The sequence below is a fragment of the Electrona antarctica genome, assembly GCF_951216825.1.
Source record: "Electrona antarctica genome assembly, contig: scaffold_198, whole genome shotgun sequence".
NCBI classification, from domain to species: domain Eukaryota; kingdom Metazoa; phylum Chordata; class Actinopteri; order Myctophiformes; family Myctophidae; genus Electrona; species Electrona antarctica.
Window position 1 is genome coordinate 82,705 of NW_027638684.1, and position 14,469 is coordinate 97,173.

Sequence of the window (14,469 nt, forward strand, 5' to 3'; positions counted from 1 at the left end):
GGCTATAGCCCATGGTCAAAAAGGATGAAAAACGAGGATTTGAAAAAAAGATGAAAATCACTCCGAGACCATGGGTCTCGGTGCCGTTCGAGACCATGGGCTATAGCCCATGGTCAAAAAGGATGAAAAACGAGGATTTGAAAAAAATATGAAAATCACTCCGAGACCATGGGCTATAGTCCATGGTCTCGGTGTGATTTTCGTCTTTTTTTCAAATCCTCAAAAATGATGAAAAACGGAAACGGCATGCTATAGTATGCCGTCCGAGACCATGGGATATAGCCCATGGTCAAAAAGGATGAAAAACGAGTATTTGAAAAAAAAGATGAAAATCACTCCGAGACCATGGGCTATAGTCCATGGTCTCGGTGTGATTTTCGTCTTTTTTTCAAATCCTCAAAAATGATGAAAAACGGAAACGGCATGCTAGATTATGCCGTCCGAGACCATGGGCTATAGCCCATGGTCAAAAAGGATGAAAAACGAGGATTTGAAAAAAAGATGAAAATCACTCCGAGACCATGGGCTATAGTCCATGGGCCATGGGCGAGACCATGGGCTAGCCCATGGTCAAAAAGGATGAAAAACGAGACCATGGGCTATAGTCCATGGTCTCGGAGTGATTTTCGTCTTTTTTTCAAATCCTCAAAAATGATGAAAACCGGAAACGGCATGCTAGAGTATGCCGTCCGAGACCATGGGCTTTTGCCCATGGTCAAAAAGGATGAAAAACGAGGATTTGAAAAAAAGATGAAAATCACTCCGAGACCATGGGCTATAGTCCATGGTCTCGGAGTGATTTTCGTCTTTTTTTCAAATCCTCAAAAATGATGAAAACCGGAAACGGCATGCTAGAGTATGCCGTCCGAGACCATGGGCTATAGCCCATGGTCAAAAAGGATGAAAAACGAGGATTTGAAAAAAAGATGAAAATCACTCCGAGACCATGGGCTATAGTCCATGGTCTCGGTGTGATTTTCGTCTTTTTTTCAAATCCTCAAAAATGATGAAAAACGGAAACGGCATGCTATAGTATGCCGTCCGAGACCATGGGCTATAGCCCATGGTCAAAAAGGATGAAAAACGAGGATTTGAAAAAAAGATGAAAATCACTCCGAGACCATGTGCTATAGTCCATGGTCTCGGAGTGATTTTCGTCTTTTTTTCAAATCCTCAAAAATTTTGAAAACCGGAAACGGCATGCTAGAGTATGCCGTCCGAGACCATGGGCTATAGCCCATGGTCAAAAAGGATGAAAAACGAGGATTTGAAAAAAAGATGAAAATCACTCCGAGACCATGGGCTATAGTCCATGGTCTCGGTGTGATTTTCGTCTTTTTTTCAAATCCTCAAAAATGATGAAAAACGGAAACGGCATGCTATAGTATGCCGTCCGAGACCATGGGATATAGCCCATGGTCAAAAAGGATGAAAAACGAGTATTTGAAAAAAAAGATGAAAATCACTCCGAGACCATGGGCTATAGTCCATGGTCTCGGGGTGATTTTCGTCTTTTTTTCAAATCCTCAAAAATGATGAAAAACGGAAACGGCATGCTATAGTATGCCGTCCGAGACCATGGGCTATAGCCCCTGGTCAAAAAGGATGAAAAACGAGGATTTGAAAAAAGATGGAAATCACTCCGAGACCATGGGCTATAGTCCATGGGCCATGGGCGAGACCATGGGCTATAGCCCATGGTCAAAAAGGATGAAAAACGAGGATTTGAAAAAAAGATGAAAATCACTCCGAGACCATGGGCTATAGTCCATGGTCTCGGTGTGATTTTCGTCTTTTTTTCAAATCCTCAAAAATGATGAAAAACGGAAACGGCATGCTATAGTATGCCGTCCGAGACCATGGGCTATAGCCCATGGTCAAAAAGGATGAAAAACGAGGATTTGAAAAAAGATGAAAATCACTCCGAGACCATGGGTCTCGGTGCCGTTCGAGACCATGGGCTATAGCCCATGGTCAAAAAGGATGAAAAACGAGGATTTGAAAAAAGATGAAAATCACTCCGAGACCATGGGCTATAGTCCATGGGCCATGGGCGAGACCATGGGCTATAATAGCCCATGGTCAAAAAGGATGAAAAACGAGACCATGGGCTATAGCCCATGGTCAAAAAGGATGAAAAATGAGGATTTGAAAAAAAGATGAAAATCACTCCGAGACCATGGGTCTCGGTGCCGTTCGAGACCATGGGCTATAGCCCATGGTCAAAAAGGATGAAAAACGAGGATTTGAAAAAAAGATGAAAATCACTCCGAGACCATGGGCTATAGTCCATGGTCTCGGGGTGATTTTCGTCTTTTTTTCAAATCCTCAAAAATGATGAAAACCGGAAACGGCATGCTAGAGTATGCCGTCCGAGACCATGGGCTTTTGCCCATGGTCAAAAAGGATGAAAAACGAGGATTTGAAAAAAAGATGAAAATCACTCCGAGACCATGGGCTATAGTCCATGGTCTCGGAGTGATTTTCGTCTTTTTTTCAAATCCTCAAAAATGATGAAAACCGGAAACGGCATGCTAGAGTATGCCGTCCGAGACCATGGGCTATAGCCCATGGTCAAAAAGGATGAAAAACGAGGATTTGAAAAAAAGATGAAAATCACTCCGAGACCATGGGCTATAGTCCATGGTCTCGGTGTGATTTTCGTCTTTTTTTCAAATCCTCAAAAATGATGAAAAACGGAAACGGCATGCTATAGTATGCCGTCCGAGACCATGGGCTATAGCCCATGGTCAAAAAGGATGAAAAACGAGGATTTGAAAAAAAGATGAAAATCACTCCGAGACCATGTGCTATAGTCCATGGTCTCGGAGTGATTTTCGTCTTTTTTTCAAATCCTCAAAAATTTTGAAAACCGGAAACGGCATGCTAGAGTATGCCGTCCGAGACCATGGGCTATAGCCCATGGTCAAAAAGGATGAAAAACGAGGATTTGAAAAAAAGATGAAAATCACTCCGAGACCATGGGCTATAGTCCATGGTCTCGGTGTGATTTTCGTCTTTTTTTCAAATCCTCAAAAATGATGAAAAACGGAAACGGCATGCTATAGTATGCCGTCCGAGACCATGGGATATAGCCCATGGTCAAAAAGGATGAAAAACGAGTATTTGAAAAAAAAGATGAAAATCACTCCGAGACCATGGGCTATAGTCCATGGTCTCGGGGTGATTTTCGTCTTTTTTTCAAATCCTCAAAAATGATGAAAAACGGAAACGGCATGCTATAGTATGCCGTCCGAGACCATGGGCTATAGCCCCTGGTCAAAAAGGATGAAAAACGAGGATTTGAAAAAAGATGGAAATCACTCCGAGACCATGGGCTATAGTCCATGGGCCATGGGCGAGACCATGGGCTATAGCCCATGGTCAAAAAGGATGAAAAACGAGGATTTGAAAAAAAGATGAAAATCACTCCGAGACCATGGGCTATAGTCCATGGTCTCGGTGTGATTTTCGTCTTTTTTTCAAATCCTCAAAAATGATGAAAAACGGAAACGGCATGCTATAGTATGCCGTCCGAGACCATGGGCTATAGCCCATGGTCAAAAAGGATGAAAAACGAGGATTTGAAAAAAGATGAAAATCACTCCGAGACCATGGGTCTCGGTGCCGTTCGAGACCATGGGCTATAGCCCATGGTCAAAAAGGATGAAAAACGAGGATTTGAAAAAAGATGAAAATCACTCCGAGACCATGGGCTATAGTCCATGGGCCATGGGCGAGACCATGGGCTATAATAGCCCATGGTCAAAAAGGATGAAAAACGAGACCATGGGCTATAGCCCATGGTCAAAAAGGATGAAAAATGAGGATTTGAAAAAAAGATGAAAATCACTCCGAGACCATGGGTCTCGGTGCCGTTCGAGACCATGGGCTATAGCCCATGGTCAAAAAGGATGAAAAACGAGGATTTGAAAAAAAGATGAAAATCACTCCGAGACCATGGGCTATAGTCCATGGTCTCGGGGTGATTTTCGTCTTTTTTTCAAATCCTCAAAAATGATGAAAAACGGAAACGGCATGCTATAGTATGCCGTTCGAGACCATGGGCTATAGCCCATGGTCAAAAAGGATGAAAAACGAGGATTTGAAAAAAGATGAAAATCACTCCGAGACCATGGGCTATAGTCCATGGGCCATGGGCGAGACCATGGTCAAAAAGGATGAAAAACGAGACCATGGGCTATAGTCCATGGTCTCGGAGTGATTTTCGTCTTTTTTTCAAATCCTCAAAAATGATGAAAACCGGAAACGGCATGCTAGAGTATGCCGTCCGAGACCATGGGCTATTGCCCATGGTCAAAAAGGATGAAAAACGAGGATTTAAAAAAAAGATGAAAATCACTCCGAGACCATGGGCTATAGTCCATGGTCTCGGAGTGATTTTCGTTTTTTTTTCAAATCCTCAAAAATGATGAAAACCGGAAACGGCATGCTAGAGTATGCCGTCCGAGACCATGGGCTATAGCCCATGGTCAAAAAGGATGAAAAACGAGGATTTGAAAAAAAGATGAAAATCACTCCGAGACCATGGGCTATAGTCCATGGTCTCGGTGTGATTTTCGTCTTTTTTTCAAATCCTCAAAAATGATGAAAAACGGAAACGGCATGCTATAGTATGCCGTCCGAGACCATGGGATATAGCCCATGGTCAAAAAGGATGAAAAACGAGTATTTGAAAAAAAAGATGAAAATCACTCCGAGACCATGGGCTATAGTCCATGGTCTCGGTGTGATTTTCGTCTTTTTTTCAAATCCTCAAAAATGATGAAAAACGGAAACGGCATGCTAGATTATGCCGTCCGAGACCATGGGCTATAGCCCATGGTCAAAAAGGATGAAAAACGAGGATTTGAAAAAAAGATGAAAATCACTCCGAGACCATGGGCTATAGTCCATGGGCCATGGGCGAGACCATGGGCTAGCCCATGGTCAAAAAGGATGAAAAACGAGACCATGGGCTATAGTCCATGGTCTCGGAGTGATTTTCGTCTTTTTTTCAAATCCTCAAAAATGATGAAAACCGGAAACGGCATGCTAGAGTATGCCGTCCGAGACCATGGGCTTTTGCCCATGGTCAAAAAGGATGAAAAACGAGGATTTGAAAAAAAGATGAAAATCACTCCGAGACCATGGGCTATAGTCCATGGTCTCGGAGTGATTTTCGTCTTTTTTTCAAATCCTCAAAAATGATGAAAACCGGAAACGGCATGCTAGAGTATGCCGTCCGAGACCATGGGCTATAGCCCCTGGTCAAAAAGGATGAAAAACGAGGATTTGAAAAAAGATGGAAATCACTCCGAGACCATGGGCTATAGTCCATGGGCCATGGGCGAGACCATGGGCTATAGCCCATGGTCAAAAAGGATGAAAAACGAGGATTTGAAAAAAAGATGAAAATCACTCCGAGACCATGGGCTATAGTCCATGGTCTCGGTGTGATTTTCGTCTTTTTTTCAAATCCTCAAAAATGATGAAAAACGGAAACGGCATGCTATAGTATGCCGTCCGAGACCATGGGCTATAGCCCATGGTCAAAAAGGATGAAAAACGAGGATTTGAAAAAAAGATGAAAATCACTCCGAGACCATGGTCTCGGTGTGATTTTCGTCTTTTTTTCAAATCCTCAAAAATGATGAAAAACGGAAATTGCATGCTATAGTATGCCGTCCGAGACCATGGGATATAGCCCATGGTCAAAAAGGATGAAAAACGAGTATTTGAAAAAAAAGATGAAAATCACTCCGAGACCATGGGCTATAGTCCATGGTCTCGGGGTGATTTTCGTCTTTTTTTCAAATCCTCAAAAATGATGAAAAACGGAAACGGCATGCTATAGTATGCCGTTCGAGACCATGGGCTATAGCCCATGGTCAAAAAGGATGAAAAACGAGGATTTGAAAAAAGATGAAAATCACTCCGAGACCATGGGCTATAGTCCATGGGCCATGGGCGAGACCATGGGCTATAGCCCATGGTCAAAAAGGATGAAAAACGAGACCATGGGCTATAGCCCATGGTCAAAAAGGATGAACAACGAGGATTTGAAAAAAAGTTGAAAATCACTCCGAGACCATGGGCTATAGTCCATGGGCCATGGGCGAGACCATGGGCTAGCCCATGGTCAAAAAGGATGAAAAACGAGACCATGGGCTATAGTCCATGGTCTCGGAGTGATTTTCGTCTTTTTTTCAAATCCTCAAAAATGATGAAAACCGGAAACGGCATGCTAGAGTATGCCGTCCGAGACCATGGGCTTTTGCCCATGGTCAAAAAGGATGAAAAACGAGGATTTGAAAAAAAGATGAAAATCACTCCGAGACCATGGGCTATAGTCCATGGTCTCGGAGTGATTTTCGTATTTTTTTCAAATCCTCAAAAATGATGAAAAACGGAAACGGCATGCTAGAGTATGCCGTCCGAGACCATGGGCTATAGCTTATGGTCAAAAAGGATGAAAAACGAGGATTTGAAAAAAAGATGAAAATCACTCCGAGACCATGGGCTATAGTCCATGGTCTCGGTGTGATTTTCGTCTTTTTTTCAAATCCTCAAAAATGATGAAAAACGGAAACGGCATGCTATAGTATGCCGTCCGAGACCATGGGCTATAGCCCATGGTCAAAAAGGATGAAAAACGAGGATTTGAAAAAAAGATGAAAATCACTCCGAGACCATGGGCTATAGTCCATGGTCTCGGAGTGATTTTCGTCTTTTTTTCAAATCCTCAAAAATTATGAAAACCGGAAACGGCATGCTAGAGTATGCCGTCCGAGACCATGGGCTATAGCCCATGGTCAAAAAGGATGAAAAACGAGGATTTGAAAAAAAGATGAAAATCACTCCGAGACCATGGGCTATAGTCCATGGTCTCGGTGTGATTTTCGTCTTTTTTTCAAATCCTCAAAAATGATGAAAAACGGAAACGGCATGCTATAGTATGCCGTCCGAGACCATGGGATATAGCCCATGGTCAAAAAGGATGAAAAACGAGTATTTGAAAAAAAAGATGAAAATCACTCCGAGACCATGGGCTATAGTCCATGGTCTCGGGGTGATTTTCGTCTTTTTTTCAAATCCTCAAAAATGATGAAAAACGGAAACGGCATGCTATAGTATGCCGTCCGAGACCATGGGCTATAGCCCCTGGTCAAAAAGGATGAAAAACGAGGATTTGAAAAAAGATGGAAATCACTCCGAGACCATGGGCTATAGTCCATGGGCCATGGGCGAGACCATGGGCTATAGCCCATGGTCAAAAAGGATGAAAAACGAGGATTTGAAAAAAAGATGAAAATCACTCCGAGACCATGGGCTATAGTCCATGGTCTCGGAGTGATTTTCGTCTTTTTTTCAAATCCTCAAAAATGATGAAAACCGGAAACGGCATGCTAGAGTATGCCGTCCGAGACCATGGGCTATAGCCCATGGTCAAAAAGGATGAAAAACGAGGATTTGAAAAAAAGATGAAAATCACTCCGAGACCATGGGCTATAGTCCATGGTCTCGGTGTGATTTTCGTCTTTTTTTCAAATCCTCAAAAATGATGAAAAACGGAAACGGCATGCTATAGTATGCCGTCCGAGACCATGGGCTATAGCCCATGGTCAAAAAGGATGAAAAACGAGGATTTGAAAAAAAGATGAAAATCACTCCGAGACCATGGTCTCGGTGTGATTTTCGTCTTTTTTTCAAATCCTCAAAAATGATGAAAAACGGAAACGGCATGCTATAGTATTCCGTCCGAGACCATGGGATATAGCCCATGGTCAAAAAGGATGAAAAACGAGTATTTGAAAAAAAAGATGAAAATCACTCCGAGACCATGGGCTATAGTCCATGGTCTCGGGGTGATTTTCGTCTTTTTTTCAAATCCTCAAAAATGATGAAAAACGGAAACGGCATGCTATAGTATGCCGTTCGAGACCATGGGCTATAGCCCATGGTCAAAAAGGATGAAAAACGAGGATTTGAAAAAAGATGAAAATCACTCCGAGACCATGGGCTATAGTCCATGGGCCATGGGCGAGACCATGGGCTATAGCCCATGGTCAAAAAGGATGAAAAACGAGACCATGGGCTATAGTCCATGGTCTCGGAGTGATTTTCGTCTTTTTTTCAAATCCTCAAAAATGATGAAAACCGGAAACGGCATGCTAGAGTATGCCGTCCGAGACCATGGGCTATTGCCCATGGTCAAAAAGGATGAAAAACGAGGATTTAAAAAAAAAGATGAAAATCACTCCGAGACCATGGGCTATAGTCCATGGTCTCGGTGTGATTTTCGTCTTTTTTTCAAATCCTCAAAAATGATGAAAAACGGAAACGGCATGCTATAGTATGCCGTCCGAGACCATGGGATATAGCCCATGGTCAAAAAGGATGAAAAACGAGTATTTGAGGAAAAAAAAGATGAAAATCACTCCGAGACCATGGGCTATAGTCCATGGTCTCGGGGTGATTTTCGTCTTTTTTTCAAATCCTCAAAAATGATGAAAAACGGAAACGGCATGCTAGAGTATGCCGTCCGAGACCATGGGCTATAGCCCATGGTCAAAAAGGATGAAAAACGAGGATTTGAAAAAAAGATGAAAATCACTCCGAGACCATGGATAGCCCATTTTTCGGTGTGATTTTCGTCTTTTTTTCAAATCCTCAAAAATGATGAAAAACGGAAACGGCATGCTATAGTATGCCGTCCGAGACCATGGGCTATAGCCCATGGTCAAAAAGGATGAAAAACGAGGATTTGAAAAAAAGATGAAAATCACTCCGAGACCATGGGCTATAGTCCATGGTCTCGGTGTGATTTTCGTCTTTTTTTCAAATCCTCAAAAATGATGAAAAACGGAAACGGCATGCTATAGTATGCCGTCCGAGACCATGGGATATAGCCCATGGTCAAAAGGGATGAAAAACGAGTATTTGAAAAAAAAGATGAAAATCACTCCGAGACCATGGGCTATAGTCCATGGTCTCGGGGTGATTTTCGTCTTTTTTTCAAATCCTCAAAAATGATGAAAAACGGAAACGGCATGCTATAGTATGCCGTCCGAGACCATGGGCTATAGCCCCTGGTCAAAAAGGATGAAAAACGAGGATTTGAAAAAAGATGGAAATCACTCCGAGACCATGGGCTATAGTCCATGGGCCATGGGCGAGACCATGGGCCATGGAGTATAGCCCATGGTCAAAAAGGATGAAAAACGAGGATTTGAAAAAAAGATGAAAATCACTCCGAGACCATGGGCTATAGTCCATGGTCTCGGAGTGATTTTCGTCTTTTTTTCAAATCCTCAAAAATGATGAAAACCGGAAACGGCATGCTAGAGTATGCCGTCCGAGACCATGGGCTATAGCCCATGGTCAAAAAGGATGAAAAACGAGGATTTGAAAAAAAGATGAAAATCACTCCGAGACCATGGGCTATAGTCCATGGTCTCGGTGTGATTTTCGTCTTTTTTTCAAATCCTCAAAAATGATGAAAAACGGAAACGGCATGCTATAGTATGCCGTCCGAGACCATGGGCTATAGCCCCTGGTCAAAAAGGATGAAAAACGAGGATTTGAAAAAAGATGGAAATCACTCCGAGACCATGGGCTATAGTCCATGGGCCATGGGCGAGACCATGGGCTATAGCCCATGGTCAAAAAGGATGAAAAACGAGGATTTGAAAAAAAGATGAAAATCACTCCGAGACCATGGGCTATAGTCCATGGTCTCGGAGTGATTTTCGTCTTTTTTTTCAAATCCTCAAAAATGATGAAAACCGGAAACGGCATGCTAGAGTATGCCGTCCGAGACCATGGGCTATAGCCCATGGTCAAAAAGGATGAAAAACGAGGATTTGAAAAAAAGATGAAAATCACTCCGAGACCATGGGCTATAGTCCATGGTCTCGGTGTGATTTTCGTCTTTTTTTCAAATCCTCAAACATGATGAAAAACGGAAACGGCATGATATAGTATGCCGTCCATGGTCAAAAAGGATGAAAAACGAGGATTTGAAAAAAAGATGAAAATCACTCCGAGACCATGGTCTCGGTGTGATTTTCGTCTTTTTTTCAAATCCTCAAAAATGATGAAAAACGGAAACGGCATGCTATAGTATGCCGTCCGAGACCATGGGATATAGCCCATGGTCAAAAAGGATGAAAAACGAGTATTTGAAAAAAAAGATGAAAATCACTCCGAGACCATGGGCTATAGTCCATGGGCCATGGGCGAGACCATGGGCTATAGCCCATGGTCAAAAAGGATGAAAAACGAGACCATGGGCTATAGTCCATGGTCTCGGAGTGATTTTCGTCTTTTTTTCAAATCCTCAAAAATGATGAAAACCGGAAACGGCATGCTAGAGTATGCCGTCCGAGACCATGGGCTATTGCCCATGGTCAAAAAGGATGAAAAACGAGGATTTAAAAAAAAAGATGAAAATCACTCCGAGACCATGGGCTATAGTCCATGGTCTCGGAGTGATTTTCGTCTTTTTTTCAAATCCTCAAAAATGATGAAAACCGGAAACGGCTTGCTAGAGTATGCCGTCCGAGACCATGGGCTATAGCCCATGGTCAAAAAGGATGAAAAACGAGGATTTGAAAAAAAGATGAAAATCACTCCGAAACCATGGGCTATAGTCCATGGTCTCGGAGTGATTTTCGTCTTTTTTTCAAATCCTCAAAAATGATGAAAACCGGAAACGGCATGCTAGAGTATGCCGTCCGAGACCATGGGCTATAGCCCATGGTCAAAAAGGATGAAAAACGAGGATTTGAAAAAAAGATGAAAATCACTCCGAGACCATGGGCTATAGTCCATGGTCTCGGAGTGATTTTCGTCTTTTTTTCAAATCCTCAAAAATGATGAAAAACGGAAACGGCATGCTAGAGTATGCCGTCCGAGACCATGGGCTTTTGCCCATGGTCAAAAAGGATGAAAAACGAGGATTTGAAAAAAAGATGAAAATCACTCCGAGACCATGGGCTATAGTCCATGGTCTCGGAGTGATTTTCGTATTTTTTTCAAATCCTCAAAAATGATGAAAAACGGAAACGGCATGCTAGAGTATGCCGTCCGAGACCATGGGCTATAGCTTATGGTCAAAAAGGATGAAAAACGAGGATTTGAAAAAAAGATGAAAATCACTCCGAGACCATGGGCTATAGTCCATGGTCTCGGTGTGATTTTCGTCTTTTTTTCAAATCCTCAAAAATGATGAAAAACGGAAACGGCATGCTATAGTATGCCGTCCGAGACCATGGGCTATAGCCCATGGTCAAAAAGGATGAAAAACGAGGATTTGAAAAAAAGATGAAAATCACTCCGAGACCATGGGCTATAGTCCATGGTCTCGGAGTGATTTTCGTCTTTTTTTCAAATCCTCAAAAATTATGAAAACCGGAAACGGCATGCTAGAGTATGCCGTCCGAGACCATGGGCTATAGCCCATGGTCAAAAAGGATGAAAAACGAGGATTTGAAAAAAAGATGAAAATCACTCCGAGACCATGGGCTATAGTCCATGGTCTCGGTGTGATTTTCGTCTTTTTTTCAAATCCTCAAAAATGATGAAAAACGGAAACGGCATGCTATAGTATGCCGTCCGAGACCATGGGATATAGCCCATGGTCAAAAAGGATGAAAAACGAGTATTTGAAAAAAAAGATGAAAATCACTCCGAGACCATGGGCTATAGTCCATGGTCTCGGGGTGATTTTCGTCTTTTTTTCAAATCCTCAAAAATGATGAAAAACGGAAACGGCATGCTATAGTATGCCGTCCGAGACCATGGGCTATAGCCCCTGGTCAAAAAGGATGAAAAACGAGGATTTGAAAAAAGATGGAAATCACTCCGAGACCATGGGCTATAGTCCATGGGCCATGGGCGAGACCATGGGCTATAGCCCATGGTCAAAAAGGATGAAAAACGAGGATTTGAAAAAAAGATGAAAATCACTCCGAGACCATGGGCTATAGTCCATGGTCTCGGAGTGATTTTCGTCTTTTTTTCAAATCCTCAAAAATGATGAAAACCGGAAACGGCATGCTAGAGTATGCCGTCCGAGACCATGGGCTATAGCCCATGGTCAAAAAGGATGAAAAACGAGGATTTGAAAAAAAGATGAAAATCACTCCGAGACCATGGGCTATAGTCCATGGTCTCGGTGTGATTTTCGTCTTTTTTTCAAATCCTCAAAAATGATGAAAAACGGAAACGGCATGCTATAGTATGCCGTCCGAGACCATGGGCTATAGCCCATGGTCAAAAAGGATGAAAAACGAGGATTTGAAAAAAAGATGAAAATCACTCCGAGACCATGGTCTCGGTGTGATTTTCGTCTTTTTTTCAAATCCTCAAAAATGATGAAAAACGGAAACGGCATGCTATAGTATTCCGTCCGAGACCATGGGATATAGCCCATGGTCAAAAAGGATGAAAAACGAGTATTTGAAAAAAAAGATGAAAATCACTCCGAGACCATGGGCTATAGTCCATGGTCTCGGGGTGATTTTCGTCTTTTTTTCAAATCCTCAAAAATGATGAAAAACGGAAACGGCATGCTATAGTATGCCGTTCGAGACCATGGGCTATAGCCCATGGTCAAAAAGGATGAAAAACGAGGATTTGAAAAAAGATGAAAATCACTCCGAGACCATGGGCTATAGTCCATGGGCCATGGGCGAGACCATGGGCTATAGCCCATGGTCAAAAAGGATGAAAAACGAGACCATGGGCTATAGTCCATGGTCTCGGAGTGATTTTCGTCTTTTTTTCAAATCCTCAAAAATGATGAAAACCGGAAACGGCATGCTAGAGTATGCCGTCCGAGACCATGGGCTATTGCCCATGGTCAAAAAGGATGAAAAACGAGGATTTAAAAAAAAAGATGAAAATCACTCCGAGACCATGGGCTATAGTCCATGGTCTCGGTGTGATTTTCGTCTTTTTTTCAAATCCTCAAAAATGATGAAAAACGGAAACGGCATGCTATAGTATGCCGTCCGAGACCATGGGATATAGCCCATGGTCAAAAAGGATGAAAAACGAGTATTTGAGGAAAAAAAAGATGAAAATCACTCCGAGACCATGGGCTATAGTCCATGGTCTCGGGGTGATTTTCGTCTTTTTTTCAAATCCTCAAAAATGATGAAAAACGGAAACGGCATGCTAGAGTATGCCGTCCGAGACCATGGGCTATAGCCCATGGTCAAAAAGGATGAAAAACGAGGATTTGAAAAAAAGATGAAAATCACTCCGAGACCATGGATAGCCCATTTTTCGGTGTGATTTTCGTCTTTTTTTCAAATCCTCAAAAATGATGAAAAACGGAAACGGCATGCTATAGTATGCCGTCCGAGACCATGGGCTATAGCCCATGGTCAAAAAGGATGAAAAACGAGGATTTGAAAAAAAGATGAAAATCACTCCGAGACCATGGGCTATAGTCCATGGTCTCGGTGTGATTTTCGTCTTTTTTTCAAATCCTCAAAAATGATGAAAAACGGAAACGGCATGCTATAGTATGCCGTCCGAGACCATGGGATATAGCCCATGGTCAAAAGGGATGAAAAACGAGTATTTGAAAAAAAAGATGAAAATCACTCCGAGACCATGGGCTATAGTCCATGGTCTCGGGGTGATTTTCGTCTTTTTTTCAAATCCTCAAAAATGATGAAAAACGGAAACGGCATGCTATAGTATGCCGTCCGAGACCATGGGCTATAGCCCCTGGTCAAAAAGGATGAAAAACGAGGATTTGAAAAAAGATGGAAATCACTCCGAGACCATGGGCTATAGTCCATGGGCCATGGGCGAGACCATGGGCCATGGAGTATAGCCCATGGTCAAAAAGGATGAAAAACGAGGATTTGAAAAAAAGATGAAAATCACTCCGAGACCATGGGCTATAGTCCATGGTCTCGGAGTGATTTTCGTCTTTTTTTCAAATCCTCAAAAATGATGAAAACCGGAAACGGCATGCTAGAGTATGCCGTCCGAGACCATGGGCTATAGCCCATGGTCAAAAAGGATGAAAAACGAGGATTTGAAAAAAAGATGAAAATCACTCCGAGACCATGGGCTATAGTCCATGGTCTCGGTGTGATTTTCGTCTTTTTTTCAAATCCTCAAAAATGATGAAAAACGGAAACGGCATGCTATAGTATGCCGTCCGAGACCATGGGCTATAGCCCCTGGTCAAAAAGGATGAAAAACGAGGATTTGAAAAAAGATGGAAATCACTCCGAGACCATGGGCTATAGTCCATGGGCCATGGGCGAGACCATGGGCTATAGCCCATGGTCAAAAAGGATGAAAAACGAGGATTTGAAAAAAAGATGAAAATCACTCCGAGACCATGGGCTATAGTCCATGGTCTCGGAGTGATTTTCGTCTTTTTTTTCAAATCCTCAAAAATGATGAAAACCGGAAACGGCATGCTAGAGTATGCCG